We start from the raw sequence: 8,832 nt of genomic DNA, 5'->3' as shown, positions 1-8,832 counted from the left end.
TGTTGGATCATATTGAGTTTACCATCAACCAAAACTCCCAGATCCCTTTCTGCAGGGCTGCATTCCAGCCTCTTTTTTCCCACTCTTCCTGTACATCCAGGATTACACCATCCTGCATGCAAAATCCAGCATATGTTCTTGTTAAGTTTCATATGGTTGGTGATTGCCCTCCTCTCTAATCTATCAAAATCTCTCAGTAAGGACTCTCTACCCTTGAAGGAATCAGTGACTCCTCTTAATTTAGTATCATTGGAAAATGTCCTTACTGTGCACTCAACTCCTGTGTTCAGGCATTGATATAAACATTGAAGAGATTTTCTTTTGCCTTTACAAAAGAACTCAGTAGTAATTTGTCTTCAATGTGTCCATTCCTTGTCTTTTTGCTGGCTTGACTCTAGCCTCCAGATCTCTCCCTCCAAAATATCTGTCAAAAGCCTAGATTCAAATATGCCTTAACTTCAAGAAAGTTCTTATACATATTTAAGTTCTTAGATTTACGTCACAGTGTGTGCTTCATCCCAGTTTGAAGGAATCAAAAGTAATGGGTAGATAGAAGTTCTTTAAAAAGCACATTATTACCGAGCTGCAAAGGGAGAGATGGCCTGGAGGCACAGGAGAGGGAGACTTTAGAAGGGGTGTGAATAAAGTAAAAGAGCAAAGAAAGAGTTATGGGGTTTTTTTGCATCCTTTTAAATTAGATAGTGCTTGTTACAGCTGGAACTCATATCTAGTTATAGTAACAAAATCTCTGATGCAGAAAGGGACCTCTGGAGACCACTTAGTCCAAAACACTTGCTTAAGCAGGGTCAGCCAGAGCAGGTTGTCAAGGACTGTGTCCGGTTCTGCAAATATGATACAAACTTAATTAGAAATTGATTATGGATCATCCCCATCACATATAGGGGTTATTTTTTCTGAACATCCTAAACAGATAACTATTATGAATGTGTGAATATATATTTCTCCTGAAGCCTATCTGAATCCCAGAATCATCTAGGTTGGAAAAGACCTTGAAGATCATCTAGTCCAACCATTAACCTAACACTGACCGTTCTCAACTATACGATATCCTTAAGTACTATGTCAACCTGACTCTTAAACGCCTCCAGAGATGGGGACTCCACCACCCCCCTCAGCAGCCCATTCCAACACCTAACAACCCCTTATGGAAAGAAATGCTTCCTAATATCTAGTCTAAACCTTCCCTGGCACAACTGGAGGCCATTACCTCTTGTCCTATCACTTGTTACTTCGTTAAAGAGATTCATCTCCACCTCTCTGTAATCTCCTTTCAGGAAGTTGTAGAGGCCGATGAGGTCTCCCCTCAGCCTCCTCTTCTCCAGACTAAACACCCCCAGTTCCCTCAGCCGCTCCCCGTACGACCTGTGCTCCAGACCCTGCACCAGCTTCGTTGCCCTTCTTTGGACACGCTCGAGTCATTCAATGTCCTTTTTGGAGTGAGGGGCCCAAAACTGAACACAGGAATCGAGGTGCGGCCTCACCAGTGCCGAGTCCAGGGGTCAGATCCCTTCCCTGTCCCTGCTGGCCACACTATTGCTGACACAAGCCAGGATGCCATTGGCCTTCTTGGCCACCTGGGCACACTGCTGGCTCCTGTTCAGCCGGCTGTCAATCAACCCCCCCAGGTCCCTCTCTGACTGGCAGCTCTCCAGCCACTCCTCCCCAAGCCTGTAGGATTGTTGCAGTCTAAAGCAGATAGCTTACCATTACTAGTTTACTTCATTTTACACATAATAAAAATAAAGCAACTTACTCTGCAGATACTATATATACGTACTTGTACTGATTTTGGTTAGAATAAATTTTCTTTATAGTAGCTCATACAGCATTATGTTTTGGATATGTGGTGAAAACAGGTTTAATAATATGCCTGTGCTATCTCTATTGCTGAACAGTGCTTACACAGTGTCAAGTCTTTTTCTGCTTCTCACACCACCTGGTGGTTACTGGGTGGTGCACAAGAAGTTGTGAGTGGTCACAGCAGGGAGAGTTGACCCCAACTGACCAAAGGGATATCCCATACCGTATGATGTTGTGCTCAGGAATAAAAGCTGGAGGAAAAAGGGAAGGGTGGAGGGACACATTCAGAGTGATGGCATTTGTCTTCCCAAGTCACTGTTATGTGTGATGGAGCCCTGCTTTCCTGGAGATGGCTGAACATCTGCCTGCCGATGGAAAATAGTGAATGATTTCCTCTTCTTGCTTTCCTTGCACATTCAACTTTTGCTTTACCTATTAAACTATCTTTACCTGAACCCCCGATTTTTCTCACTTTTACCCTTCAGATTCTCTCCCCATCTCACTGTGGTGGGAGTGAGGAGTTGTGTGGGGCTGAGCTGCCTATGGGTGTTGACCCACAACAGTACAGTGTATGGTACACATGTAAGTATGTGTACGTACTGTTGTAATTACTATTGCAATCAAATGTCATTCTCTTTCAGCCCTAAAAGAAGAGAAAATGCTTTAGCAAGTTCTTACTTGGCCAAGGATGTGGCAAATTACATTCAATTACCTGCTTTATGACAGTCTGTCTACATGATGCTGCACTAGTCATCAGGAGCCTCACTGAATATTTCTCTCAAAGGCTGTAATAGGGATAACAAGATGCTATTGCAAAGATGTTCCAAGAAAGCAACGACACCCAAGCTCTCATTTGTGTGAACTAATTGGTATGATGCAAGCAATAATGTAGGCAACTGCCACTGTACAACACTGTACCTGAGCCAAAAATCCTTACTGAGAGGCAAATTGTTGTAACTTGGTCCTAAAACAATATTTATGTAGTGCCAGGTGAACTCCCAGGTGAGCTTCTAGCTAGTTCTGCTGTGTCTCTACTTTTGTGTATATATGTACCCAAAGACTTTTCTTCTCAATTACTTACCTTTAAAGAGCAATAATAGCACATTTTAGTAAATATCACTTTGTTTCCCTTGCATTTGTTCTTTTTACATTTCTTCACAACTTTGTTTTTCCTTTTCTTTTTAAAGTGATAATTTTCCAATTCTCCCCCATTTTCCATTGCCTTGCAGTTTCTCCTGCTTTCCCTCAGTTGATTTGTCTTTTTTTTTTTTTTTTTTTTTTTTTTGCCAGCTTCAAGACTTTACAAATTATAGATGGCTGTTCATTTTCTCCCTCACCAATTATACCCCAGCAGCTGTCTGTAAAAGAAAAATGACGTTAGTCACTTCCCTGTCTGTACTGAACTGTGGGCAAAAGACTGAACTTGGTGCAGGGAGGAACTGACTAATCAGCCTTCCTTTACACTCAGATTCATGTTTAAAAGAATTCAGAAAAATGAATCATTCCAAAAGCTGATAATACATTGCTTTGCACCTTGGGGGAAGTCATTTCAGACTCTGGCAGATGAGCTCTGGCATCAGCAATTTAAGACAAAATTGTGCCCAACTTTCTGCCCACCCACAGATTAACCTTCTGCAGCAGTGTGCAGAGGTTGTGTGTCACCATGCTTTACTGCTCCCACTCATTAGCTGGCTGCTCAGATTAAGTGAGACTTGAGCCTGGGGAACAGAACAACTTAAATGTGAATACGCTGTTCTTTCTCTATTGTAGATGTAATTTTTATGCCTCTATTCCTTCTTTAAATTGTGATTACAACCTGGAACAGATTAAATTTTTGGTGAGGGTTGAGACATGAGCATATTTCTGTACACTTGGACACAACCAGGTCTTAAACATTTCCTTTTTTTTAGTTAATTAAGATCCATTTAGATTCATACTAATGCCAAACACACAGAGCAGGGGGGCAACTGATGATCTGAGAGAAAGTAACAGGGAAGAACAACCTGAGAAGAAGATGTGAATTGTGAAGTTGTGACGAAAATAAAATAATTTCAATTATCTCCCTTTTTCATTGGACATATGTAGGTCTGCATATATGTTATAGGAGTTCTGTAAGGTAATTGCTAGTGACTTGATGATCTCATTAGTCATCCAGTTTATCACTCCAGATGATTTGAAAACATCTAACTCATATAAGTACACTCTATCTGTTTTTTAACTACTGTGGTCTGAGGTTTTATTCTTACATCACTGTTTCTAATTGTTTCAACCATCTGACAGCAACAGTTGAGTGTTTTAATGAAAACTAATGCAAAATGTCATTAAATACTTCAGCTTTCTCAGTACCATTAACCAATAATTTTCCTTTGATGGGAAGAAGAAACATGATCCTCTATTTATTTCTTCTCTGTCTACAATATACACTGAGAATATTTTATTAGATATTTTTGACATCTTTTGCTGATGCCATCTTGAACAGAGTGCCTTGACTTTCTTGATTTTGTTAATGTAAAGTTACACTGAATTTCTGTCCTCATCCTTCCTAATCTCCCCCGTTTTATATGAAGAAAATGAAGATAATTTATGCATTAGCCAAGTTGATCTCTTGCTATTCTTTCTATCTTTCTTTCTTAATTGAATTAATTGCATTTGAACCTTCTGGAACTGGCATTTCCTTAAAGAAACATTGTCATCGTCGTCGTCATCATCATCATCATCATCTTCTTCTTCACTATTATTTTGTCTTGAAGCAGCTTCCCAGAAGAGCTCATCAGCCAGTTTTCTAAGGCAAGTGAAGTAATTTTTCCTGAATCCATTATTTTACTTTTTGTTCCTTCTCCTTATTGTCCTAAAAGTTTTGAGGATTGTTCTCATCCTTTTAGAGGGGCAGCAAGAGATCCTTCTGTACAGCACCTAAAATGCTAAATTCAGTGGCTGTGGTTAGGCACTGAATTCCACCCTGGGTCCCACATCATCTCCCTCCAAACAGATGTTTTGATTTATGTTGAAGCCCCTGCTCTGAATGGCTTTGCATTTGTGTGAAACGCCCAATCCATCTGATACCTAAGTCTGGCTATGTAGGGTATTATCAGATATTTTTAGTCTCCCTCTGTGATGTACCTGAGAAGTGTATACATCTCTGAAGCAGCAATTTCTTTATTCCTCCGTCTCCTTCCTGAGCAAGATATTCTTATTCAAATTAATATTCCATTTTTGAATTATCCTTTCTGCCTTCAATGTACCAATTTATATTTCAGGTCATGAATTAAAATTTCAAGATCCTCCTTCACTTTCTTATACTTGTATCCTGTTTGGGGAACAGAGAAGACTAACATAAACACATACACTGTTTGATAAGAGTATAAAATTAGAACTGCTTTTCTTCAGTTTTTTTCCATGACCTTGTATTTTCTGAAGATAAATACCTTTAGTTTGTGTATTGTCTACTGCTGATTTATGAATAAAGCAGGGCTATCGCAAATGGACTTTCTTCCTCATGAAAGAAACAGACATAGTCTTCCTTGCTGGAAGTTTCTCTTGCTGAAATTTCTTTCAGCTAGCTCTGCTGTAGATTAAAGATTCTTAATGGCACACACACATGAACATTTATAGTAATAAATATAAATTAATAAACAGGTTGAACTATAAGGAATTAGAACTTAGTAATCACTGAGGAAACCACCTGATGCATAATAAACTTTAAAAGAAAAACTGTTAGGAATCTGCATAATTAATACAAATGCGAGTATGCTGACATGACTAAATAAATTAAGGAGTCATGTTTCACAGTAAAAAAGAAAAAAAAAAAGCTATGTCTCTGCAAAAAACCTTTCAAGACACTTCAGTTTCTTTGGAAGCTATTACGTTTTAGCTGTACAAAACTGCTTTTAACTTCTGAATCTGTTTTAAATTCTGAAATTTTTAACTGGCTTTATGGCTAATACGTTAAAGTTATTATCTATAAAATCTGGAATTTCAGAAGAAGCAGAGTCCCATTAGAATGCTTTCCTTTCTTCTTTCAAGAATTATCAGGTCTCCTATGTTATTTCCTGAATATTACATACTTTCCCTTCATCCTTATTTTCCTAATTTCTTTCCTTATTGTTTTCCTTTTTACCTTGTTCCCTCCTTATTATTTTCATTTTTTTCTTTCCTTATTTCTTTAGTTTTTTCCTTATTATAAAAGAACTTCACAGCTGAGACCAAGATTGTTGCCTCTTTCACCTTTTCTTAATAGGGCTTGCAGGGAATAATGGAATAAGTGAAGGGGAAAACAGCAAATGAAAGCCAGAGGAAATCCTCCCCATCTTGAATAGCATAAAAAGAAACATATCATGGCTCAGAATAAACTCAACCAGTTTGTGTCTGAAATCAGATGTCTAAGACTTACCATAGAGCTAAGATGAACTGAGATCATACCCTTCCCTTGCATTATGATCAATAATCCCTTGAAAAATTAATTTGATGGATTGCTTGCATTTAAAAGACTACCTTTCAAACCTGTCACAGAGTAATAGAACATCTTCACAGAATCACCACCCTTTTTCTCCTTAGGGATATCTGAAGAGGTGCTGGTTTCTGAGTTCTCATTTAAGCAGCTATCATAGAAAGAAAAATTTCAAGTTAAAATATGTTTTCTAGAAAATTATACGTTTTTTTAACACATAAACAAACTCTAAGACAACTGTGTTGCAGCTCAACTCTTTCTGAAGCCTCCAAAGCAACCATAATATATTATTCTGTATTTGTCCACATCTAAATTTTATCTTTGGGATTTCTGTCCCAGCTTATTGTAGGCCCGCCACTCACTCACAGCCAGGACATGTGCTCATCCTGGTTTCGTCCAGGATAGAGTTAACTTTCGTCGGGCTGAGAGGGAGCACAGCTAGAGAGCTGGGCCCTATTGGGAATTTGAGTATTCTGTATCATGTGATGTCATGCTCAGTATATAGGCGGCCACGTGCTCTCTCATTTCCATTTTTCCATTAGTGTGGTGGCATTTCTGGTGTGGTCGGGATCGCTGCTGTGGGTGAGCTGTGTACTCATCGTTGGTTGGTGAGCAACTACTGTATATTACCCGTTTGGAATTACTATTGTTACTGTTGTTTTGTTACAATTACTATTTTTTTAAATTCAAACTATGAATTTATCTTTTTTCTCCCTCCCCTGTTTCACCGGGGAGGGGGTGGAGGGCGGAAAGTAAATGGCTGGCCACGTGGTGATTGGCTACCCACTGAGTTCAAATCACGACAGTGCTTTTTCCAGATTTACTCCCAGTAATTGTCCTTTTCCCTGGTCACTACAGCAAAACACATTTTTTTCAGTTTCTAGATTGAAATCCGTGGTTTTCTTTCCTTCAGTCCCATGGACATAGCTGATTGTGCTGATGCCAGACAGCATAAAGACCGCACTTAGCTGATTGCATCCGTTTCCATCCTTTCATATTTGGAGCAGGGTTGGCAGCTTGTGAAGGATCACAGCCTCTATCATCAAGTGAGAGAATATGTATTAACAAGATAGAGTTTGCTTAATATCAAAATGTAGAAATTAATTTAAAATAAAGTCTGGAGGAATAAAAGTAGACAATCTGAGCTGGGTAGGATGCAAACCTCACATAAATACCTCAAATTTAAAAATTTTCAGCTCTGCTTAATCTTGAGTAAGATCCAAAGTTTATCATAATATCTCTTGATAAATATTAATTTTTATTTATTCTGAAAAACTGTGAACCAATATTAACTTTTCCTCGATAGGACACAAGACAAGACCACAAAATTTATTTGTGGGCTTTGCATATAGTGGGAGTTTAGATTGGCTCTTCAGAAAGAGAATGAAAGCAGGGATCTAATCCATCAGTCACATGAATATTCCACTTTTGCATCCTTTAACAGATGTGTCATTGAGAACTTGTGCAAAATGATAGGGTATAACTATAAAAAGAAACAGCAATACAAAACGGTATTGAATGTAGTGTTAAAATAATTTACATCCCAAAAGAAGAACAGTCATCATGATAACCACCCAAGAAATTTATACTTCTCTTGAATTTATTCTATCTCTACTTCTACAGATTCCTAGGAGTCAGTTTACTTAGCAGAGGGGGATTAAAAGTAGCCACAGTATATGCCTTTTACTGTGCATATGTAAATCATTCTAGGCTTAATGGAGGTTCTGCAGACATACCAAAAAAATACACAGTGTCGTATGCCAGAAAGCTTGGAGCAAAACATAAGTGTATTAGTAAAATGTACAGACAGTAAAATGAGCCAATTTATTACAAGCTTAATCTTAACTGCAATCATTTATTAACAATCATAAAATTTAAAAGTGGCAGAACTAAAGCCACCCTAACATTCACACATTAAAAAAAGTTCAAAAATAGTGATAAGGATGAATATAAACTTTGAGATAATAAAGCAAATAAAAATTAATTGAACTTGTGAGACACATGTGGACCATGAGCAAACCATAAAAGTTTAGATCTGAACAGATCACAAAATAATACTAAGGACCAAACTTACTGTCTTGCTCAGTTTCATGTGACTATGAGGGCTGACTTGTGAACTGATCCAGAAGTCGTTAGTGGTGACTTAGAGAGAAGACCCAAAACTAAAAATGGCTTTTTTTGTCTGCTTGAAAACATATCACTGACTCACTTTTCAAGAAGTACTGAAAGTCTACATTTTCCATTAAATTCAGAACTATGTGAAGACATAGATCAGCTGACTGCAGACACAGCCACTTTTCCTTCTTAACAGGTCACTTATTTCTTATACACACCAGCCTCTTAGGGTTGAAATTATCTCTAAATAATGTAAAGTTCTATATTCACTGAGTCTCCTCAGATTTAAGTATTAAGACTTCTCCTAAGATTAGTGTCTTATTCACTCCTTCCCTCTGGTATACTATAAAATTCTCCCAGCATGTGATATTTCCTCAAATATGTCCTAGAATTTCCTTAACTAAAGTGAGTGACTGGAAACATAGGTCGTTTTTTTCTTAGTGGGTCAT

The sequence above is a fragment of the Athene noctua genome, chromosome 1 (genome assembly GCF_965140245.1).
Source record: "Athene noctua chromosome 1, bAthNoc1.hap1.1, whole genome shotgun sequence".
Lineage (NCBI taxonomy): Eukaryota > Metazoa > Chordata > Aves > Strigiformes > Strigidae > Athene > Athene noctua.
Note: the sequence above shows the minus strand (reverse complement) of the source record.